Source organism: Melanotaenia boesemani, chromosome 3 (assembly GCF_017639745.1).
Source record: "Melanotaenia boesemani isolate fMelBoe1 chromosome 3, fMelBoe1.pri, whole genome shotgun sequence".
Classification (NCBI taxonomy): domain Eukaryota; kingdom Metazoa; phylum Chordata; class Actinopteri; order Atheriniformes; family Melanotaeniidae; genus Melanotaenia; species Melanotaenia boesemani.
In genome coordinates, this window is record NC_055684.1 from 10,509,656 (window position 1) to 10,533,927 (window position 24,272).

At 39.7% G+C, this 24,272-nt stretch overlaps 1 long non-coding RNA gene across 1 annotated transcript; it reads right to left on the minus strand.

Annotated features, from left to right (window-relative positions):
• Positions 1-908: 908 nt before the first annotated feature.
• On the minus strand, positions 909-23,510 carry LOC121637099. The gene is made up of 3 exons (XR_006009799.1): positions 23,499-23,510; positions 18,454-18,460; positions 909-1,050 (listed from the first exon to the last, which is right to left on the minus strand). It is a non-coding gene; the product is annotated as an uncharacterized LOC121637099 (long non-coding RNA).
• Positions 23,511-24,272: the final 762 nt, after the last annotated feature.

Below are 24,272 nucleotides of genomic sequence, written 5' to 3' on the forward strand. Positions count from 1 at the left end.
TCCACCGATGAGAAGGCCATAATAAACTGGCTTCAGGTATAGTCCCATGGGTAAAATGAGAAACTGATAACATTTCCTTTATCTGGTTTCCTCAGCTGTTCCCCTCAACAACAGAAAAAAGGAGGCTACAGAGTCAAACCATGACACAAAAACAGCAGGAGGAGGTAGGGGATGAGGAGGCCTCAGGGCAGACCCAGGACCCGATAGAGAGATTATCTCTCGGCTGGTTTGGGAATGCCTCTGTGGAGGGGGGAAGGCCAGGAGATCTCTGCTTAGCCCATTGCCCCTGTGACCTGATCTTGGATAAGTAGCTGAAAATGGATGGTTGGATAAAAAAACGGCTTGAAATGCTTAAGAGGTTTTAAATGAGATTGGACTTTTTTCAGAAACATAGCATTTTTAGGGGTGCATCACATGTTTTGGTCATCAGTTCTTTGGTCATGAGCTTTGTGAAACAGCAGCAACACGTGTTTGAGGACAGAATGTGGCTCTTCAGTTTTATATATTTGTATATATTTGTGTATTTTCAGATTCCCCAAAAAGTTGTGATACTGTGTAAAATGTAAATAAAAGCAGAATGAAATTATTGGCAAAGCTCATACTTTACCACAATTTATTCCCAATATAAGCAACATATCACACATTTAATCTGAGACGTTTTACCATGTCATGGAAAATATGAGCTCATTTTGAATTTGATGGCAGCAACTCATCTCTAAAAATTATTTCCAGTGTGATGTTCAGCATTGTGTAGCATCCCCTCTTCTTTAACAACTGTTTATAAACATCTGGGTATGCAGACCAGTTGCTGAAGTTTTAGACAAATGTTGTCCCATTTTCATCTGATGCAGGATTCTAGACTTTCTGGACTTTCTTTGCTGGCTGTTTCATTACATGATGCTCCAAAGGTTTTCTACTGGTGAAAGATCTGGACTGCAGGCAGGCCAGTTCAGCACCCGGACTCTTCTCCTGTGAAGCCATGTTGTTGTGGTGGATGCAGGATGTAGTTTAACATTGTCTTGCTGAATTCTGCAAGGTCTTCCCTGATCACTACTATTAACACATATTCAGTTAGTCCTCATGAATTCTGGAAATCTTTTTGAAAAATTTTGCACAAATAACCACAATTTTAGTGCAACTTTGATAAATCACATTGTTCCTCTGTATAACCTGATATACATACATATCAACAACTTTACTTCCTGTTTCTGGTAATGAACATGCAGATGTGTGTAAAAACACTACAATAGACTACCCATGACTCTTTCCAAAGTTCTACATCAAAGTGGTGGAAAACTGTTTTGTAGCACTGCATCATTGTGGTGGAAGACAAACATTTTTCTACATGAAAATGCTGCAACAGAATGTCTGAGATGAGAGCAGACAGGATAATTCACTGTGGTGGAGTTTCCATCCAGATCCGATGATGATCAAATAATCTGAATTTCTTTTCTTTTTTGTGCTGCTGATTGAATGCTTCGTTGCAGCTTCAAGATCACTCTGCCAGGTTGTACAAGTGTTGCAATATCAGATGGAATATATCTGAATTAATGGTAGTAGAATAAATTAAATGAAAAATATTTTACATGAATTTAAGATGCTTTTACATTAAAAAAAAGATGAATGAATGAATGAATGAATGAATGAACTTTATTGTCACTGCAACAGGTGCAATAAAATTTTTCAATGATGCAGTGAAACAAAACACTTCATCTTTTGTTGTAACTTTTCTCAAAATCTGCTGCTTTGTGAGCTGGTGCAGAGTCAAGGAACCTGGTGCTTAGCATGGAAGAAATTAAGTAGATGATGATCAATTTTTGGGAGGTACAACTACAACACGCACCCCACAGCATCAGGTGTCGTACAGGGAAGACAGTGGAGAACATCAAGATTTTTGAAGCACAGATCTTTGATGATTTCACACGGTAGAAAACACCTCAGTAGTGGTGAAAAGGGCCCCGCAGAAGAGGCACTTCCTCAGAAAATTGAAACCAAGTATCCCTCTCCACCAGCATCCCAACAATAGTTCATAGTGATAATTTCAAAATATGCAAGACATTTTTCAATCAGAGTGTGCTTTCAAAACAGCCAATATGTTGCTATCCAGGTGCTGGCATGTGACGCAGAACATAAACTGAATCTGTAATGAGATGTTCCTGACTGGAACACAGAGATGTGGATTGTGGCTTCTCAGCCTTTGGATGCTGCTGGGCAATGAAAGCTCCCGAAATGTACATAATTAATGTCAGTGTGCCTTCAGAACAAATCAGAAATGCATATATATATATATATATATATATATTTCATCACAAAGTTACATTGTGCAACTTTATGGAATATTTGGCCTCTTTTTAGTTGGTGTGTTTTGCAGTGGCAACATATAAAAAGCAAACTTTACACATTTTGTTATCGTAATTTTTTCTGTGAACACCCCCACACTGTTAGTTTACACTTCATAAACTGCATTATAAATAATCGAGTCGTGTAGGTTTTTAACTCTGTAGAAAACATGTTTTTTTTTAAACATGTTTTAATCAAATTCAAAGCTGTTTAAATAAAGAAATAAACTATTCATCTCAGCTGTTCTCCAATATGTGAGAACTGCAGACAAATGGAGACAAGATGACCTTCATGGGGGGGGGGGGGGGGGGGTTACATAACTCATCAGGCGTGGGAACGCCTCCGGATGCCTCAGTAGGAGATGCAGTGTTGCTGGGAGACGGATGGCTGACATACCCTGATCCATCTGTTGCTACCAAGATCTGATCCCAGACAAGTCAAAGAAGATGAACGGACATTAATTTTTTTAACACTTAATGTTCTTTGTGTACTTTTTTTGTCAGACTGAAATATGTATAGCAATATGTCTAGTGTTTTCAGTTTGATTCTCCAGTTTTTCTGGTTTCATGATGGAGTAAAATAAAAACGGGTTTGAAAGGATTGTCATTTGGGCTTAAAATAGCACTATGTAACTTACTGACCTTAAGCATATGAATTTCAGACTCAGTTTGATGGCATATTGACATTTTTGATGTACATTCCTGGAGCTATTGTTGCCCAGCACCATCCCGAGGATGAGAAAGATGGCAAGATGGATGCCAAGTTAGTCGTCCTTAAGGAATGTCACTGAAAAAAATCTGCCAAAGTTCAGCAGTGCCTCATTAAAAACATAAAATACTTTACATCTACATCACCTACATCTACCTACAGTCTTTCTATTATGATATTTAGATTTTTCAATGCACCTCAGACTTTTTAAAACAGTGTTTTTAGAGCCAAACAGAACAAGAAGTTTAACATAAAATATTTCTGCATGTTTTTAGAGCTTTGGTCAAAATACCACTGAACAAAACACCTCTTTCATTTCTTTCAGTGGAAAGTTCGCTAAGATTTTTGGAGGTCCACCACAACAGCCCGAAGGAAAAAAAAGAAAAATCCATTTGTTGTTTGTTGTCAGCTATCTCAACACTGTCCATCCTTTTTTTTTTTTTTTTTTCCCCCCCACTTATCCATGACATGTTCATGGAGGAGACACAGACCTCCCACTCTCCAGCTCCTCCTGGGGGATCCCAAGGCATTCCAGGCAAGAAGGGATATATAATCCCGCCAACAGGTCCCGGGTATGCCCCGTGGTCTTCTTCTAGAAGGACGTGCCTGGAAAACCTCCAAATGGAAGCGACCAGGAGGCATCCTAATCAGACATACAGGAGCAGTAACTCTACTCCAAGCTCCCTCTGGATGTGTGAACTCTTTCAGAGTGAGCCCAACAACCTTCCGAATAGGTTCATTTCAGCCTATTTCTACTATTTGTATGCAAGCGCTCAACTTTTACCACCTCGTTAGTCATCATCATTCTCCCCTATCTCCTTTCTTTTATCGTAACCAGCCATCTATACCAAAAACGTTGGTTGGCGGTAATTAAAGCTCTGCTCAGGACTATAGGTAAAGGTCGCAAAGTAGATTGACCAGTAAATTAAATTAAATTAAGCTTACCACAACAAACTGATGCAACTCCCTCAATAATCTTGATGAGGCCATCTGTCCACCTCTCACTCCATCTTACCATCACTTGTGAACAAGATCTCGAGATACTTAAACCTTTCTGCCTGAGGCAAAGATTCATTCCCAACTCGGGTAGAACCATGACCTCTAACTTAGAGGGGCTGACCTTCATCCCCACCTCAACACCTCTCACCTTAGTGAAAACAGCAAAGGAGTGAATGGAGACCTAAAATTTCATTCTTTCTTCCTCCACATGTGACCACATGGTCCACTTTACAGATGCAAGATGATCCAGAATTTATTCTGCAGTCCAAACCATCTCCTATAAATTATTTTGATAAGTGTAGGTTTAACATGAAATCGCTGACTTCTTGGAAAAGTGTTTACGTCATTGTTTCCAATCCATTAAAAGTTCCGTAAGGCTTCCTGACCTTGCTCACCTACAGATCAATCTTGCTTGAATGAAGGCTTACCCATAGCCAAAGATAGCATTTCTGAGCATTTTCCTGCCCTCATGTTTCTTTTCTTGTTGACTTCCGAATAACTGGCCTGAAGACATCTGCACTGTGAAACAAATTTGTTGTAAATATATATACACAACACTCCTTTTTATAGATTAAATGTTGTTTCGCTTACCCGCAGAAAAGCTAATGGATTTTAAATAAATAAAAAAGACTAATAGTCTAGTGTAATTGTCAGTGTGGGTGGATAAAAGGGTTTACTTTTGATCCTGATGTAGAGAAATGAATATTTGATGAACCAGAAAATAGCTTCTAACAATAGAAGAATGGCAGAAGGAGTCGACCGGCTGCATCTGCCAGGTACGACTCAAAGGAGGGTGTTGTGTGACCATGTTTATTTATGTGCAAGCTCCTTTGCATGCAAATACCTGCTGTCCAACATCTGCAGGTCCATGCATGTGTAGCTCAATGCAGGCTGGTGCTCAAACACTTTGCTGTCACAAAGAAATGTGCACAGCAGCAGTGGAAAGAATGAGCGTGAGGGGGGATTTGGGGGTATTGGAAAACCTAATACAATGAAAAGCCACTTTGCCTTTTGTTTGCTTTGCATGACAGGGGACAAAGCTAGCCACAAGTGGGGCTTAACATTCCATTTGGCTGAAGGAAAAGAAGGCAGCTGGCACAGCGGAAAGGCCACACTGTGGATCTATGGAACAAACCAATGGGACATATTGGGTTTCTGAGGCCACTAGGAATGCATGGGAACTGGACAGGGAGTGGGGAACACTGGGGATCGGGGCAGTTGGCGGAGCTTTGATAATGTGTGTCTGTGTGCAAAGGAGGTAGCGTAGTTGTTAACTATTTAATTGCTGACTTTAGAGGCTACAAAGGACAATATATACTGCATTTACACTCACTTCCTGTTCATCAGCTCCACCTGTTCAACTGCTTGTTAACACAAATATCTGATCAGCCAATCACATGGCAGAAACTCAAAGCATTTATATATGTAGTCATGGTGAAGACGACTTGCTGAAGTTCAAACTGAGCATCAGAATGAGGATTTAAGATACTTTGAACGTGGCATGGTTTCTGCTCTGAGTATTTCAGAAACTGCTGTTCTACTGGGATTTTCACATGCTACCATCTCTAGGGTTTAAAGAGAATGGTCTGAAGAAGAGAAAATATCGGCAAAAGATCACAACGAGTGCCACTCCTGTCAACTCAGAACAGGAATCTGACGCTACAATTCACAAAGCTTCACCAAAACTTGACATGACAAGATGAAAAAACATTTCCCGGTCTGACTTCATTTCATCTCCACGTCAGATGGTAGGGTCAGAATTTGGTGGAAAAAAAATAAACAAAAACACAGATCCATCCTACCTTGTTGTCAATTTTTCAGGCTACTGCTGGTGGTGTAATGATGGAGGTGGGTATTTTCTTTGCACACATTGGGCTCCTTAGTATTATTGTGTCTGGTTTAAACACCACAAAATACCTGAGTATTGTTGTTGACCATGTCCATCCCTTTGTGACCACAGTGTAGCATCTTCTGATGCTACTTCCTGCAGGATAATGCACCATGTCACAAATCTCCACCTGCTGTCTTGAACATCAATTGTTGTTGACAATTGCCAGTTCCACTCAGGCTAAATAAAATCAGCTTTTAATTGCATATAGCTTGTATTTAATAGCAGCAGGGCAGTTGTAGAATTGGTTTGGTTGTGCGAGGCAGGTTAGGGGCAGGTAAGATTATTTTATATATGTGAGCATCACTAGTGGAGACTACCACACACTGGACATATGCATGACTCTAAAAGCTTGGACAAAAATACATGCAGTTAATGATTTTGACATTCTTTTTAGTCAGTAAGTGATAAAATGGGTTGTTAAGGAATACTAAAATTAAACAAATTATTTTCAACATTGTCCAGGCAGGGCAGCAAAAGGGATGCTCCATTTTACAAACACGGTCAAAAGACATCTACAGTCACTTCTGGCATTGTTGCAAGACTGTAGACAACTATGCAGATTTTCTGGCAAATTTTACTGAATTGTATCTGCTTTGTGTTGCATACATGAGAGAAATTACGATAATATGAATGGTTAGCTTTAGTAACATGACGTCTCAAATGGCTGACCAGTAAAAATAACTACTCTTTTTAATTAGCTGGTGGTCACGCTATGCTAGTTTCCCCAGCAAAATGGGGGAAAAGGGTTCCATTGCACACCAGTGGTTAAAAGATATTGCTCTGGATGAACGATGGCTAAGTAATTTTCACAAATATAAACTTGCAGGTAAATTGGTGTAGCTCCATGTTTCCTTCTATGCATGTAATTGTCACTAACTGCAGAGAGATAAACCATACCATAAACCATAACTTTGTAAAAATTGTAAATTACAGGTCCAGTGCTGAGCTGGAATCCTTCCACAAACATATTTTGATGTATGCAAGAAAGGACTGTAGCTTCTTCTCACCAGTGTATGTAGCCTGGACTATACTGGCTGGCCTTAACAACAACCACCATGTCTATATACCAGTCATAGACCATAGATCAGTAAGAACCTCATAGCATTTTATTCTGCAGGTGAAATGCTGAGTCATGGTAGATTCTCAATAACTTAAATGCTGTGTTATATCAGGTACTATAAAGTGTCAAGAAATCATGGAAGTATTGTATGTATACCATGAAAGTGGAGAAGGACTACAACAACATCTCAGACTGCCATACTGCAGCAAAGGCTGCCGGCCACAGAGAGAATAACGTGGACCAGAACCATGAGACAAGATGATCCATGTCAGCATGGAGTTCTTCAGGTGTCCCTTCCCCAACCACCCAGCAGCTATGGCAGGAGCAAGTGAGCAGGGGGACTGGTGAGAATATTTGCAATACCATAAAAACATTAAATACTCTTTCTCTCTCTCTCTCTCTCTCTATATATATATATAGAGAGAGAGAGAGAGAGAGAGAGGGGCACTTCAGATTTGTGCAGCTTTATTTATAGTCTGCGAGGGATGAATCCTCAATATTGTCCATGTTGATCTGGGAATGTGTGCTGAATTCTCCAGAAACAACATCGTTACCATGCCCTGGTGCTCCGTACTGCCAGACAAACTGCCTATATGCTGCAAATCGAACTGTCACTTTTGCCGGAGTCTGGAAGCTCATCAACTGCTCGATGTCATTCCAGATGCGTCTGGCAAGCCAGAGGATCCCTTGCTGCAAAATAAATGCCACCACACAAGGGAGCATGGAAACACAAGAGTCTGTATGTTGCTTACAGCGCTTATCTAATATTGGAAGGCATTTCTCTGCCCGTTATGACACTGGCACCAAAATGGTTGACCTGCTGTGGGTGGACCTGTTCTAAGAGCATTTCCAGATATCTCCTGCAGAAGGTGCAACATCAGGCTCAGGTCAAGCATAGCTGTGACCCTTTTTGTGCTTGATCCAAATTGAGGCTTTTAATTCCTTTCATTTTAATAGAACATTCTTTGTTTCACACCTGGAAAGTCAACAAAGCCCACTGTGTAGGCAAGAAGAAAAAAAGAAGTCACCAGGAAAAATCATGATGGATCTGAAATTCCCTGGTGAAAAAAATATATATATAAATAGCTGAATTTAAAGATGGTAACATAGCATTCAGTTGGTTCATGTAGCAGTCATTATAACAAGCTATGATGAAGCATGAGCTCCCGCGACTCTTATTCAAGTTGATGTGCTCGGCTCTGGCACATGCTCGGACTCAGAGTCGTCAAGGCTTTCACTGTTTTCACCTCAAAAGGAAGAAATACAATAATTAATTAATTAATAAGACATTAAAAAAAATAAATAAAAAAAAGATTGTCATGTAAAATGACTTGCTAGCTATAAGCTTTGGAAAGAGCTGTGAGGAAAGAGGACGGCATTTTCTCAGCTGTGTTTCAAATTCTGCCTTTCTGGAGCTCCAGGAAACATCATCTACTGCAGCTTTAAGGCAGTTCTGAAGGAAAAATGGGGTCCAACCTGGTACTAGCAAGGTGGACCTGATAATGTTGACACAAGTGTACTTGTGTTGTCTGCCAACTGATTTCTTCTTCTGCAGTTGCAGAAGATAATTCATAATACATAATTCCCCTGAAAACAAGAATTGTGAATTATTTAATGCCCATGTTTTTTGTCTTTTGTGCTTCAGATAAATGGTCACCTTTAATTAGTCATGTGCTGTTTACACCCTTCCTCGAAGATAACAGAGTTTAAGCATTCCTGCTGTTTGTTTTCCTGGTTCCAACATTTAATTATTGACAGAAGACGCTAACGTGCACTCTGAGGCAAACTAATCCCAGGTGGGTGACTGATATGTGCCAGACGGTATGTCTAAAATGTACAGATGTATTGTTAAATTTTGAGCGTTTGAATCAGTACCAAGTGAAACCAAACTGAATCGGATGGTGAGGAAAAATAAAGTTTCACACCTTCAGTTTGTGTATTTGTGAAACCGGCCTGTTCCGGCTCCATTGCTGACACAGAACCAGATTAATGGCCCTCAGCCTTTTGTATTAAGACTGAGGAATCTGCTCCATTTTTCACACACTGACACACACACCAACATGGTTTCATGGAGCACCTCCCCCACCACCCATTTTAATGTTTTTATTCTATTCGAGCTGTGACATCATTTTATTGACAGGAGATAAAAACAGGAGAGATAGACGAGTTAAAAAGAGAAAAAAAAGGTGAAAGTGAGACATTGAGTGAAACATAGAAAGGAAGAGAGACAGCTTCCCCTTGACTTTCGCAGGTCTTGGACAGAGGGGGAGAAAACAAATTAGGGTGAGAAAAGAGGAGGATAAAGAGGGACCTCATGTTGATTAGCTTGGAGCAGCATGAATACTAATGAACAGAGTGTGGATCTGCACTGCACATGTAAATCTTAGAGAAAAACTCTGGAACCTTTTCCCCTCTTATCTAAACTGTAGGAGTACTCCGCATGCCAAAACTCTGCTTTACTCTCAGCACCTGGTTGACAACACATGGATCCAGATGACGACTGAGAAAACATGGACTTTTTTTCTGTCCTCTTTGAGCTGCAGACCTGCTCAGCCTCCCCAGAGGAATCACAGAAGAAGTGTGCAGTGTGTAGTGGAAGCAGGAGAGGATACTCCGTATTGATCAGCTCAGTCTGACATGAATACAAACTGGAGATTAATGGCTTAGCTAAAGGCATGAGAATCTCTCTGGAACTTTCTATCCCCTGAGCTGCTACATTATTAGCCTACAAGCCACCATGGCTGAGCTGGATCAGGTGTGTGAAGTACCGTCTGGAGCTGACGTGCTTTCGAAACTGTAGCAAAAATAACTAAAACTAGCAGAATTTTACTGAAACCCTGCTGGTGCAATCTCAGTGTTTTCAGTCTCATATGGGATCATCTGCTATTTGGTTCAGTTTAAGTGTTAAAGAGGCTCTACAGAACTTTGGCAGATTTTCCTAACAATGCTTAATTCTGCATCCATCTTGTGCTCTGAGCTCTCTCCAGCTAGTAAAAGACAGTCTTATCTTGACTCTTGTCTTTCTTCGATAATGTCCTCTTACTGAATCTGCCATGGGGAGGGGGTGTCAAAATAGACAGTGTTTATCTGCTTGCTAGTGTGTGATGTGGTGCATAAAGCAAAACTCAGCTGCAACATCGCACGGCATCCTGGAAGTTACATAGTGTGACTTTAAAAATGTGTTTCACCAGGTGAAATGTAGAAATAATACATAACTGCGGAGGCTTGTCCAGTGTCCCTTGAATCCTGGATCTTTACTCCACAATAAAATCTGTAACAGTAAACAATATCAGTATAAAAACATCTACGATCTTCCCCTCTTCCCCATGTTTATTATTCTGAGGTTGTGTTGGAAGATCAGATCACTGGTGTAACTGAAGTCAACCACCCACCGCAGGGTGCTGACCCACAGTGGGTGGTTGTCCAGGGTGGTCCAGTCCTCCTGGGTGTTAGGCAGGGCCTCTACCATGAAGATGGGTAGTTCTCTGGCTTGTTCTGATTGTTCTGATCAGACTTTTGGTTTTAGGAGAAGAATAAACTAAACTGTTTAATTTAAACTCTCAAAATGGAAAACAAACCTGACCCAGATGATCTTAGAAGTCTCGGTGCTGATATGAAGTCAGCAGATTGGATATTTACTTTGGACCAGAACCATTCAGAGTCTTGTGCACCAGCAGAAATATTTTCAAATCAGTTTCTTTTCCCACAGGAAGCCAGTGAGAACCAAAGTTATATGTTCCATTTTTTTGGTCTTTGTGAGGACGAGCAGCAGCATTTAGTATTAGTTGCTTTTGTCTCAGTGACTTTCTTTTAGAGAAAAGGCTGATGTGGTTCTTGCTTTGATGTCTGTTAAAATGTAGCTCAGAGTCCAAAATGGCACCAAGATATCTGGACTGATCTCCTGTTTTTATCATGATTAAAGCTGAGCACTTATCTTTGGATACTCATCTTTGAATTCAAAGACAATAATTTCAGATTTTTCTTCATTTAGCTGGAAAACATTTTAGTGCATCACTTACACTCATTAACACACAAGATAATACAGTTACTCTGTTTTCCTGCAGGTTTAATCTCCAATATCTGTTTTACAAAACTAAGATAAGCGATTATTTCCTGGTTATCCTGGCTGAACATGTCCAATGTTTCATAATAAGTAGGTGGTCTTTATACTACCAAAGTGGCTCACACATGGAGGTTTGTGGACATAGAACATCTAAGGGTTCTGGAGTGTTCTGTACTAGATCTTTTGGGCCCTGTAGGGTTTAGATTTTAATCCATAAGATAGTCTTGCGCCAACCATCTGAACATATCTTAGCATGACTGGGATTGGATGATAAACTGACCTCTAGTTTGTGGGATGACTTGAAGAAGCGCTTGTTGCTGCAGAATAAGGAAAAAAAATCTGTCTTTTCATAAGCTGCTTTGTCTGCACACTGAGGGGAGGCGTCTGTAATGAAAAGCTGTCAGTGCTGTCAGAAAATTTGTGCAGACACTGGAGTATTAGGAGGTAAGGGGAGGTCATGCATGAGAGGGAACGCCTCTGGATTGTTAAAAATATCAAGACAAGTACAGGTGTAACACTTACACAGTTACCTGTCGCAGAGGAACTTTCCTCTATGTGCTGTGTGGACTGGATTTTGTTGTAGAAAGGAGGAGAAAAACAATCCTCAGAATTTAGACATATCCGTGTACATGTCGATAAGGCTTGGGTGTTTGAGACAGATTTTTTTTAAGCAGTTTATGGATGTCAGCCATGCTATGCTGATAAATAGGAGAACATGTTTGCAATAAGTATGAATTTTATACCCATCAGCTTTGTGCACAGATGTTTAATGTGTTGTCTCCCATGATTTAAATGTCCTGTAGATTCAGAGAAACAACAGAGAAGTTAAAGTTGATTAGAAAAATTTGGTTTTATCTTTTAAAACTCAGTTCAAAGATTGGTGGTACCAGATACGTCTTCTTACTCGTTCTAAATCTCCTGGTTCTGAATCTACTATAGTGGGGGTTCAGCAGCCCCATTATAGTAGTACTCACCAGCCACTCTATCCGGTCCACCTGTCCAATTACTTGCTAACACAAAAATCTAATCACCACACTGAGGATTGCATCTGTGAAATGGACAAAATAATGCTCACAATCCATTTTGCACATTGGCCCTTGATTAATATGCAATATGGGCGTCTCTGCACTGGCTAATTTTGCATCTATATTTAGCAGGTTTGAAAGGCAGCTGCAAACTGGCACAACTCTACACACAAATGGCTGCAGTGATTGTTGCAAGTAGGAGGCATACACACCATGAAAGACGATGGCGAGACCACATCTTTTCTGATCGTGTAAATAATTTGGAATGCCAGAGGCAGTGATTATTGAGACATGTGGCTGCGTTGCTTTGTTATGCCTGATGGGCTGTTGCTGCTGCACTCTGTGGACCTGATAAATTGTATGTTCCTGCATTAATGGCCTCTTATTTTAAGATTTATTTGTACCTTTTATTTCCTTGGTTTATCTGCGCTCTGCTTCTGGAATCACTCAAGGTTTACTTTACTGTTAGAATAATTTAGTTCATGAGGTTTTTTTGTACCACATTACTTGCGATCAACAGCAGAATGCAACCCTGGACACAGAGGTCTCTGGAAGGATTGAATGCTTTTCATTATTTTTCTAAACTGAAATCTCCCTTTTAACCTTCCTCTCGTGCCAGCTTTCTGTTACCATCTCTTATGTTAATGGGTCGGTTTTGACCTGTGTATTTAAATCAGCTGTAAAATACACAAAAACAGTTATCTATCATCCAGTTTCTTTTTTTATTTCTTGGTTACCTTGCAAGGCCTTTTGATTCATGAAAATATTTATTTTAATGGTTTTGGTTTGGGCCGCTGGGACATTTTCTTCAGTTTATCAGTAAGATGGTAAAAGAACCTCATAACAATCATATAAATAAACAGAAGGTTGTTGTGTTATCTATTACTGAGGGATATTAGAACACATTTCTTGATTAAATTACTTTAATTTATTTTTTCTTTTTGTAATTATTAACAATGGTAACATCTGTGGTGTTACAGGTCAGTTCTGACCCAGGTACATTTGCTTCAAAAAAAAGGCCAAAAAGTGGAAACATCTTCATGTCGCTGACTTGTAACAGAAAACCTTGTGATTTCAGGGGTCATTTTGATGACATTTGCTCATCAGATGTGTCTTCTGGATGATACTCCACATTTTCTTCCTCCTCAGAAAGCTACTTATCCATATCACCTTTTCTTTTTTTTTCTTTTTTTTTTTTTGCTAATTTTCACCAAAAACATCTTCCAGAACTTGGCTCAGTGAACATGTTCTTCTCATTTTCACATATTGTAAATTAAGAGATGTGAACTCTGCTAGTCGCCAGTTCCATACTGAACACTGGACATGCAGCTTTGTTGGTTTTGTTTGTGTGCAGGTAAACAGGAAAACAATGCAAAAAGAGAAACCTCTAAAGCTTCAAAAAGGAGGAGCTGGCTGTCAGTGTGTTGGTTAACAGTGCACTTATGGTTTCAGTTTTGGCTCTAAGTATTGTTTTATAATCTTATTTTTACAACTGGGTCAACACCGACCCTAACAACACAAAGGTTAAAATTTCTACAAGAGCGTGTTATAATTTAGAGATTTTTTTTTAATTTATTTTGGGCTTCATTTTGATGAATTATAGGATCCTAACAAAGTAAAAAAGCCTTGGTGAAATAGACATATTTATGTGGTTCTTTTACTCCTAGTTCTTTAACACCTAAAAATGGGTCGGTGCCGACCCTAACACAAGAGGAAGGTTAAAGTCAAGCACATCATTAACATTGCATGACTGGTGAGATTCACTGAGACAGACGGCGGAAAAACATAAAATGAAGCAACAAACAGAGTCAGAGATGCACAGAGTGAATGGCCAACATTTACAGGTATAATTAGAGTTCATTGATTGCAGAGCACTCTACCACTCTACCAAATGCCTCTGACCACTATCCATCTATTACTCTGATTCATATGCTGATCTATTAGAGAGCAACAACAGCTTCCTCATATTTCCTGTTTGTGTTCAGTGTGTACGCCATCATTTACATCTTGATCTCTGGGAGGAGAAAGAGACTTCTGCACCCACCCAGACACACTTACAGTGTGTGCAGAATTATTAGGCAAGTTGTATTTTTAAGGATTAATTTAATTATAGAAAAACAACTATGTTCACAATGAACACAAAAGATTCATAAATATAAAAGCTGAATATTTTTGGAAGTTGGAGTGGGGCTTTATTAGTCTTAGTATCTTAGGAGGATATATCTGTGTGTGCAGGTGACTATTACTGTGCATAATTATTAGGCAACTTAACAAAAACTAAATATATACCCATTTCACTTATTTATTTTCACCAGGGAAACCAATATAACTACTCAAAATTTACAAATATACATTTCTGGCATTCAAAAACAAAACAAAAACAAATCAGTGACCAATATAACCACCTTTCTTTGTGAGGACACTCAAAAGCCTGCCATCCATAGATTTTGTCAGTGTCTTGATCTGTTCGCGATCAACATTGCTTGCAGCAGCAACCACAGCCTCCCAGACACTGTTCAGAGAGGTGTACTGTTTTCCCTCCCTGTAGATCTCACATTTGATGAGGGACCACAGGTTCTCTATGGGGTTAAGATCAGGTGAACAAGGAGGCCATGTCAATATTTTTTCTTCTTTTAGGCCTTTTCTGGCCAGCCACGCAGTGGAGTACTTGGATGCGTGTGATGGAGCATTGTCCTGCATGAAAATCATGTTTTTCTTGAACGATGTTGACTTCTTCCTGTACCACTGCTTGAAGAAGGTGTCTTCCAGAAACTGGCAGTAGGACTGGGAGTTGAGCTTGACTCCATCCTCAACCCGAAAAGGTCCCACAAGCTCATCTTTGATGATACCAGCCCATACCAGTATCCCACCTCCACCTTGCTGGCGTATGAGTCGGAGTGGAGCTCTCTGCCCTGTACTGATCCAGCCACGGGCCCATCCATCTGGCCCATCAAGATTCACTCTCATTTCATCAGTCCATAAAACCTTAGAAAAATCAGTCTTATGATATTTCTTGGCCCAGTCTTGACGTTTTATCTTGTGTGTCTTGTTCAGTGGTGGTCGTTTTTCAGCCTTCCTTACCTTGGCCATGTCCCTGAGTATTGCACACCTTGTGCTTCTTGGCACTCCAGTGATGTCGCAGCTCTGCAATATGGCAAAGCTGGGGCATCTTGGCAGCTTCACGCTTGATTTTCCTCAGTTCATGGGCAGTTATTTTGCGCCTTGTTTTTTCAACACGCTTCTTGCGACCCTGTTGACTGTTTTGAATGAAACGCTTGATTGTTCGATGATCACACCTCTAAAGCTTGACAGTTTTAAGAGTGCTGCATCCCTCTGCAAGACATCTCACTATTTTTTACTTTTCAGAGTCCGTCAAATCTCTCTTCTGACCCATTTTGCCAAAGGAATGGAAGTTGCCTAATAATTATGCACACCTGATATAGGGTGTTGATGTCATTAGACCACACCCCTTCTCATTACAGAGATGCACATCACCCGATATGCTTAATTGGTTGGAGTAGAACAACATGCATAAAGAGGATAATGTGATCAAAATACTCATTTGCCTAATAATTCTGCACACACTGTATATTTTCTTCTAGGAATATACAGCAGCACATAAAGTCAGTGGAGAATATGACATCTGAAGTGTGAAGGGTAAATGTTAATGTCTCTTTGTGGGCTATTTAACATGAAATTTGCACTTTGCAGATGCACAGCATCTTCCACCACATGTGTCATTCAGTGTTGTTGCTGGTTGCCAAGCATTTAGTCATTTTGGATTCAAATGTAAAACATGTTTAAATGCAAGTATGAAGAATCCGTACACATTCACTCATTCACCAATGTTATCATGGAAATCTTCTTAAATTTATTCTTAATTTGTACTTAAAAGACATTTTAATGAAAATTCTCCACCAGATTCATGAACGTGTAGACCGTGAAATTGTTTTTATCTTTCCTCTTTGAAGGATGAATGCCAATCTCTCAGAAGATGAGAGGACAGACCAGCTGGCCCTACTTTGCAGGTAAACATCCAAAATTGTCCATAAAAGGTCATGACTGACAGGTTGTGTGCAAATAGACACAGCCAGCGGTGGGAAAGAAAAGAAATAAATAAATAAACAAAAAATAAACAAAAAATTCCCACACAGTGAGTTTAAATTCATAAAAGCAGATTTATGTACAAACGGGTAATTAATTGCTGCTGAACTTGAAGTCTGGTCCCATAAGCATGTTAAGATGCACATCCTCGTGGTGTAGGGGGGTGTGGTACTATATAAAATTCAATTTTCATTTTTTCATTTATTCTATTCTACAGTCATTTAGCAGACGCTTTTCTCCAAAGCGAGTTACATCTGGGAGTAAGAACAATTTAACAAGTTGGCACATTATAAAATAAGTGGTAGTCAGACTGCTGTGAGTCCAGTTGGACCCAGGTGCTGTCGTGTAAGGCTAGAAGCAGTGCATTTTTTTGTCTTCCCCTCCCTACAATAGTCATTCATTATCTGTACTGCTTAGTCCATTATGGGTTGGGCGTGTGAGCTGGAGCCTATCCCAACATTTTAACAGGTGAGGGGCAGGGTACACCCTGGACAGGTCACCAGTCCATCGCAGGGCCAACACAAATTGAGACAACCAACCACTCACACTCACTCCTAGGGAGAATTTTTAGAGTGACCAATTAACCTGTGTCAGCCAGCGAGAACCCATGCAAACTACACACAGAAAGGCCACCGCCGTTTGAACCTTCCCCCAGCCAAGGCTCAAACCAGTGACCTTCTTGCTGTGAGGCTGCGGTGCTAACCACCACACCACCATGCAGCCACCCTTACAATAGTCCATTGTTTAATTACAGGGTCATGATTTCAACACACAATATCATAAGTATTATTCAGCTTATTCAGTACTTAGTTGAGCCAAAGAGCTGCACAAATCTTTCTAACGCATTCTGATGAGTAGAAGAGTTAAGCTAAGTGTGGAAATGCTCCTTAAACAACTGAGTCTTTAGTTTGCTTTTAAAAGTGGTTAAGGACTCTGCGGATCGGATGGAGTTTGGAAGATTGTTCCACCACTGGGGGACAACAGAGGAGAAGAATCTAGCTACTGATTTTGCGCCAGGTTGTGGTGGGAGCACTGGGCGTCTTTCACTAGCTGAGCGTAACTGTTGAGAGAAAGTGTAATTACAGGAATCCACTGATACCAGATATGTCGTGATTGATCTTTAGGAAAGGACTAAAGTATTGATAAAAAGTGGAACTGTTTTTTATCGCAAGGCCCGTAACATCAAATTATTTGCGGTAACAAATTTGATGAATTTCTTATAGAAATTAATTGCGTTGTCCCTAAATGAATCCTAACGTGCTGCATACAGACAACTGCTGCTGATATCAGCTCAGACTGTGTGTTAGTTCAGGTGCTGCTCACCTCACTTCTCTAAAAAGTAAAAGAAGAAGCTGGAGCCCCTCACTTCATTTTCTTACTCTGTACATTTATTGCCCCCTTTTCTGGTATCCAGACTTGACGTTCATTGGGAAATACATGACTTTCTTCCCTGGCTGAACAGGTGTGTAATAAACCATTTTGCACACATTTAGAGGGGTGGTAGGTCCTTCAAAGAACATCAGTCATTATTGTTAATGCATTAATTATTGTTAATACATTCTCTCTTCAAAGAGCCCAAAGAGAAAAAAAAAGTTTTCATTCCAGGATTTTCAAGGGCCCCCACCCATCAGTAGCCCAGCCCCCCACCACCACCACCTTCCCGCGCTACAGCCTCTGGGAACTGAACTGATGGGTATTTCTCCAATTCAATAAGGATCAATAACATCACATATCTCAACTTTTTTAAGATGTTTGAAATTGAAACTAATGATATTTCTTTGAAACCTCTGCAGAGTTTTCATCTTGTTAATAACTCAAAGCAACAGAGTGCAGCTCCAACAGCTGCTTTAACCCCGACAACAAAGATATCTTTTTGGACCTCAGACTTCTTCTTCAAAGCAGTTAGTGTGAGAAGACAGCATTGAAACGGACACATTCCCAGATGCTGCACAGCGGCCAGGCAGGGGTAATTGGGGTCCAGCAGTGTATACATAGAGCTGCGTCACTCACAGATAACAACATCGCTCAGTGAGAAGAACTGGACCAGAATACCGATGGACTCCAGCTCAGATGCTGACGGGTTACTGCCCTGGATCAACCTACCACATTACAAGTCAGCTCATACAGTATAATGCTGGGTACTTGTTCAGGCTATGCTCAGGAGTGCAGTTACACACCTTCTGAAACACAATGGAAATGTCTTTTTCTCTGTCAGTGTGATCCATGTGTTGGCTGATGAAGCGCACCATTTACATCATTCCACAAAGACGCTGCCATATGCTGCTCTCAGTTCCTGACGTTTCACTCGCTGCTGTTGTGACATTTGATTTGACATTTTTAATGTCACGTTCCAGTGTTTCCTTAAATCTGTCATTGTGGTTCTTTGTTTGCTGTGCTGCCTCTCTTCTCTTAATAAATTATGATAAATGTGAAAGGACAATATAGAAGGAAAATCCAGCCTTTTTTCTGCATCATTTAAATGTTTAAAATGGTTTTTAAGGTGTTTTACTGCAAACAAGTTAATTAAGAATAACTTAGATCAGTATTGATCAACACAATGTTCAACACAATATCTAACAACATTATGAAAGAACTGTCTATATTTACAGAATATCATATTTAGAATAGAATGGAATAGAATAGAATGCCTTTTATTGTCATTATACACATATACAATGAGATTAAGCCATCACCAATGTCAGTGCAAAGAGTTTTACAATGAAAGCCAAATATAACTCACATCCCTACAGAGATGGAGCTTACGTGATGTAACGTGGTTAATATTGATGCTCATCATCATCATGTCCACTGAAGGAAGGAGATTTAAGTGACTTTCAATGTGGCATCAGAAACTACTGATCTACTGGGATTTTCACACACAACCATCTCTAGGTTTTACAAAGAATGGTCTGCAATAGAGAAAATGTCCAGTGAGCAGCAGCTTACTTGTTAATGTCAGAGGTCAGAGAAGAATGGTTAGACTGGTTGGAGATGATAGAAAGGCAAAAGGCAGCCAACCCAGTATAACTCTTTTTAATTTCAACAAAAATCTGAATTTACTGTCTTTCTTACAAATACTTGTTTCAGGTCCTGTTAAACATGTATATATGTCATTCTAGAACAACAGTCAGCCTTAGGGCTGGGGTATACTTACTGTTAGCAATGCATCTGCGTACATATCACTGCTGCTACGTTTTCCTAGCGTTTGTTTGGCATGTAGGCCGCTTGCATTGATGCGAGGTAACGTGTCGCATACACGAGTTGCCATATTGATTTGAACACTAGAGGTGCTCATGCAAACAAGAGCATAAACACGAGGTCAGAGGTAAATACAATGGTGGATAGTTTTGAAGTGTGCCTCTCAGACCTATCAACATCTTTATGATTCTTCCCATCTTCTGCACAGTCACAGACCCTCGTGTCTTAACAGTCGGCAACGGCTTGTAAACGTTTTAGGGGTTGATGAGGAGACTTCCCAAAAACAAGTGGAAATCAAAGCAGGATCGCTATGGTCACTATCCTGGATATTGTACTGGCTCTAGCGTGGACCTCCAGTATTGAGTTTTTGGGCTTGTTGTGCTGTCATGCTGCAGCAGTATATACACAGACGGTGCAGAACGCTGATGAGAAAAAAAAGCAAGCATGTCCCAGGTCCTGAATTTCTGGTAGAAAATATTTTTTGCCATTCTGTATTATCTTTATTGTCATTCATGCTGCGCAAAAGGTATTTCTAAAGAAACTTTATCATCTGGAGACCTATAAATTCTCAAACTAAAGATCCAGAGAGGATCAGGATAATGCAGTCAGCTAAATGCTGTAACCTTGTTAGCTTTGAGTTACCACAACATCACGCTGTTGATATTGTCGATGATGTGGCTCTCAGATACATCCAGTTATCCATCACATTTAACTCCTCACTTCAAATGTTTTTTTCTTTTTTTTTGTAACATTTAATAATGTGTGAATAATCATTTGTGTTCTCTGTTTGACAGCAAACATCTGTTTAACATTTGATGAATTAAGGAAGCGTAAACACTGAGACAAACTCAGTGAGAAGTAAATTATTTGTCTGTTGCTTCACTAAGTAGATCAATTAATCCTGATTAAGAGCAGCTGTGCAAAAGCCAATGTGGTCTTAATTTGATATTAACTTTAAGAATTGTACAGTTTAAAAAACAAATGAACACCTGATACATTTCACCCTCAGGTGAAAAAAACATCTGGAAGGAGGAAAAATTTAACTCTTTCTGTGCTATTAACCAGGAACATGGAAATCAGCAGTGGGATAAGTGTAGCTTGTGCAGATATTAACCACTCAACCAGCTTTTGGATAGCTCAGTTAGCAGGGCATCTGTCTCCCATGCGGGAGACCTGAATTTGAATCCCAGAGAGCACGAATATTAACACCTTCCATTTGGCTCATTATGCAAGACCCTTAATGCTACTGCCTGACCACCTTCAGATCAAGTTGCTTTGGAGAAAGAAGTGACTTACATTTAAATGACTAGAATAAACCTCTAGTGGTGAACAAGAAGTAAACTCATGACACAAAACCACTGGTCTGCATTCCTACCTTCAGCCACAACTCTAATAATTATTTCACTTAAAAAAAGATTATGCTTTTAAAGAAGCTGAGGAGTTTTCTAACCATATTTTTTTAGTCCAAGTAAGAAGTTTGGATGTTCTGGCTGGATTCCTACAGCTGCTTTTGATTTCGACATGAATGAGAGAGGGTAACAGAAGTGAAAACAAAAGTTTAGGCTTTTACTTGCAGTGATTTTTATGCCTTTCACAGAAGACTTGGTGCAGATCAGGGATGCATGAACAATTTAGTAAGTCTCACCAGAGAGCGATATTGCAAGATTTGGTATCGATCTGATGTCAAGTAAATAACGGGTTAGTAACATCGAGACCAATACCATTATTGTTTATGGGGCAAAATTAACGCGTTATGGAAAGAGATTAATCTGTGGAATTAAAACATAATTTTTTATACATTATGAAATAAACAAAGTTATTACTCATACAATAAAAATCTGCATTTGGGATTATTTCAGTGAGAGAAGCTGATTTTAGGCATGTAGCTGCCTTGACACAGCAGTGAACTGAATCCATCAAAAAACACTTTATTCTACTTAGATTCTGATCGTTTTCAGGCCTTTCATTAAAGTGTTAATGTATAGTATTGATGCAAACTGATTTGATTTAACCTGCATATTATTCCCAGGTGCTATTTAATATTGGGGGAGAGTCGAACCGTGGCCTTTCTGTGTGAAGTTTGCATGTTCTCCCCGTGTATGCAAGGGTTCTCTCGGGGTACTGCAGTTTCCTGCCACCATACACTCTAAATTCTTGCTAGGAATGAGCATGAGTTTTTGTTACTTTGTGTTGGCCCTGAATAACATAATTAATCATTTAATATTGCAGATTTTCCCAAAGAATGTTCCTTAAAACAGCTCTGCTCTTGTGGATGTCCACCTCAGTTGTTTTTTCCTTTTCCAGATCTGTGGCCTGTTAGAATAACTACATGTTCTACTGAATTGTAACCAGCAGCAGTCAGGCCTTTACTGCCCACCTCTGGTGACTTCACACAGCTGAGTTTGTTACTTCCAAACCAGTTCATGGAAACAATTCTGATTCACATTTGCAGCTTTTTCAAAGATTGTTTATGATTTGTTTAACAAGTGAATTAAAACTGGGTTACGATTTGAAGAACAAATGACACCTTGATGCACACATGTGGTCACACTGTTTTATTTTTATTGTTTAATAATATTTTATGTGTGCACATTAAGTCATGGATGGTTCTGCAGTGATTGCTGTGTCTACTGTATCACTAATAGGAGGCAGTGTAGCACATTGAAGCCCAGTGGAACTAAGCTTCCTGATTTAAGTTTTTTTTTCTTTCTTCCTTTCTGCAGAATTTATTTTTGTATATTTCATTATCATTTATTTGCTCTGTTTTACAGAGCCATTTTTCTTATTTGCTTATTTACCTGTCTGTCAAGTATGTTTTGCCATTCTTTCACTTATTGGTTAAAAACTATGGGTACTCTCATCCGATTGGATGGAGAAGTAGATCCCGCCTCCTCACACGGGCGAGGCCGCAGCATATCGAGTGAGCTTGAGCAAGCACACCTGATTGTTGAGAAAAAAAGTTGTCCAGAGGCAACTAGGGTGTCCTGTAACGGAGGATTTGGTTAAGGATGAGAAAAAGGGAACGTGCAAGACGACCAGGGATCGTTAGGTCCTGAGTTTCTTACATTTGACCGTCCTGGTGAGTTAAGAGGAAGTTAGCGCTGCTAGCTTAAGTAGCAAGGATGGTAGTCACGCTCATTTTCCTGGTGTGTGTGCGTCACACATGCACGGATGAAGTTGTCAAAACGTGATGTTTTGGGTGATTTAACTGTTATTTAATTAAGGTTTAGAGATGTCTTTTATGATTACCGCAATAGTGTAATGTTACAACTTAAGCAAAAGCTCATGATTTTGTTTTTTTTCCTCTCTATCACTTAATTGATCTCAGGTGAAGTGCTGCTTGCTGCTGCCAGCACACTGTAAAAAGAACATTATTTGTGCAGTTGTAGCTAAAAGTGTACTGTAAAACATTTTGTTCAACATAGTTTTGTATGTTGATTTGAAAATGTTAATGTGATTTTGCAGTTAAAACAGACTCAGTTGATTAAAACTTGATTGATTTTGATTGTACACTGAATTTAACACATGATTCAGCAAGACTTGGAAAATACTTTTTTCTGGTTAATTGATTAGAATTCACAAGGCTGGGTTTAAAACATCCCATTTAATGCACTGTGAAAGTGAAAATATTATGCAGATTTATAATGCTGCATGAGTTCAAAAGTGTGCTAAACTTGGAATGAGGACGAAGATATGGTCATATTTGTATGTAAACATATTCACATGTGAGTTTTATGTGCTGAATATCAAAGCTGTATGCAATAAGGGAGTTTATTGTCATGCAGGCTGGTTTTTTTTTACCCCCCTTCCTGTTGGTGGTGTTCCGGATGGACTTCATGATTTTGGAGTTTCTCCTCTCTTTGAGGAGATGGCGAGCCACCCCAGACTCTAGAATTCATCTGCCAAGAAGAGAAAGACACCACCTTTCCCTCAAGATCCACGGTGTGGTAGGATTTTCCTGGACCACACAAACACTGACTATAGGAAAACTAAGGGTGCACCCGAGACATAGATGTAGATATATTTTTTTTTCCTTCTTGTCGGAGAGCAAGTATCCGATGAGACGTTGTTTTTTGGACTCTTTGGACCCGAGACACTTGGACCATTGACTTGACTGGATGCGGAATACAGTGAACCAGGTTACCTGGGATGGTACCAGTTACCACGTGAAATCTTTCTTTTGTTTCTTGCCGGCTATTATTTGTTAATTGTATTGTTATATTTTAGTATTTTGCCTTCATTAATATAGAGCGTTCTCTTCAAGTCGTCTGTCTCCCGCCAGTTCTTTATCCCTTGTTACACTGCCTCACAAACCTAGAGTTGGCCCACCGGAGGCTATATTGAGGCCTTGGTTACAACATTGATTCTGCCCCAGTGTGTTTACTCTTGTGCAGCTTCTTTATTCGGCTGAGTAAAGCTGCACTGAACAAATGCACGGTTCATCACCCATCTCATCATTTCTCCTGTTTTATATGAGACTTACCTGCAACCTAGACCGGACCTGTAACACATGAAAATCGGACAGTAAAACATGTTTATACTAACAAGACTAGACACAATTATGAGATTTCCATGTTGAAATTATAACTGATGACAACTGCATTGTTTCATTGCATTTATCATAAGTGATTCCGGGTGCTCTGCAAATTCAAAGTAGGATGGTTACACTGTAACGCAAACGTGGGCTGACCTTTCAGTCTCATTGGCTGGGTAAATGACAAGCGGAGGCTGAAGTCGATGCTGTGTGTTAATAGGTTAGACAAAAGCCACAGCCACAGATGTTTCTTTTACTTCTTTATAAGCCAACTCACAGTGACTTAAACTCCACAGTATCCATGAAATAGCTGAGAAGTCATGTTTCTTCCAACCATCTGTAAGATTTTA